This window comes from Myotis davidii, unplaced genomic scaffold (assembly GCF_000327345.1).
Source record: "Myotis davidii unplaced genomic scaffold, ASM32734v1 scaffold495, whole genome shotgun sequence".
NCBI classification, from domain to species: domain Eukaryota; kingdom Metazoa; phylum Chordata; class Mammalia; order Chiroptera; family Vespertilionidae; genus Myotis; species Myotis davidii.
Genome location: NW_006286239.1, coordinates 258,486 through 259,819, shown reverse-complemented (window position 1 = coordinate 259,819; position 1,334 = coordinate 258,486). Strand labels below are relative to the sequence as shown.

The following is a 1,334-nucleotide window of genomic DNA, read 5'->3' as shown; positions in this document are numbered from 1 at the left end:
CCCTATAATTCTGATGTTGGTACGCTTGAAGTTGTCCCAGAGGCTCCTTACACTATCTTCATATTTTTGGAATCTTTTTTCTTTTTCGGTTGGGTATTTTTTGTTTCTTTGTATTTCGAATCTTTGACTTGATTCTTGGGATCCTTTTGTCTGCTGTTGGGGCCTTTTTTAGTTATCTCCCTTTGTCTAGGGAATTTTCCTAGGGCCTGTATTATTGGCCACGTGTACTGATCATATTCTCTCTCCCCAACCCCACATTCTGTTTGCTCTGGGGAAATTTAGTAATGGCCTGGCCATCTACTGTTTCTTTTCTATGAGGATAAATTAAAGGCATGCTTAATAGACTAACAATAAACAAATTAAACCAAACAACAAAGACAGATAAAACAATAATCAACAGACAAGCATTCATAACACATAGACAAGACTTAAAAATCAGAGTTCTTTTGATGGATCTTTCAGATGTTTTACATTGTCTGAGACTTACAGCCAGAATGCGGTACAGATCTTAGCCTGTTGTTTACAGATCTCATCATATTCCACTCTTCATAGCTCTGACTGACATCTAAAGTTGTTTCAACTAAAATCTGCCAGTCCCAAGGCATCATATGGTAATTTTCAGACAAAGCATTAAAGAGTCTTTTTGTAAAAGGACTGTTAGCCCCATTTTCTCTAGTTGATGAGCCTGATTTAAGAGAGTACCTTTTGACACATTAATTCCTTTATCTTTGAGCATGCAAACTAAAAATTTACAATGATGTTTTTGCCTTTTACTCGAATTCTTCCCCATCATAATCTGGCTGATTAAAAAAGTCCTCATCCACTTATGATCGTGACTCCAATACTGGCATGGGCTTTGTGTGCAGTGAACTTCACACCTTTCCAGTGAATTTCCACTTTGTTTTTTGCTTAGGCAAATCTTCTCCTCCAGTCCCTGTCTGGGGTGCCAGATGCCACAACCTTTGCTGCAGGCTTCAGGATCTGAGGAGGGGCCAATGCACAAATGAAAATGCTATACAAGAAATATAAATTTAGAAGACATTGTGGGGCAGGTGGAACCTTTCTTGATGAGAGACACTGACTCTGGCCTGGTCTGCTATTTATTTACTTGAACACACATGTGCCCTTTAGCAACGCATACAGGCATATCAAAGGTAAATTTTGGTAAACAGTAAAAGGATTATCAGGTTAGGGAATTGCCTTGAGCCACCACTATCTCAACAGACGAGGTGCTTAGCATCAGCCCTGCTAATGCCCAAGGTCCATCAGCCTTCCGAGTTCCTTGGTGCACCTTGTGATAGTATCTCAACATGAACAATGGTGCTTAGCATTAG

At 39.7% G+C, this 1,334-nt stretch overlaps 1 pseudogene; it reads right to left on the bottom strand.

Annotated features, from left to right (window-relative positions):
- LOC102769278 overlaps window positions 1-605 on the bottom strand; it is a 3,762-nt pseudogene extending 3,157 nt beyond the window's left edge.
- Window positions 606-1,334: the final 729 nt, after the last annotated feature.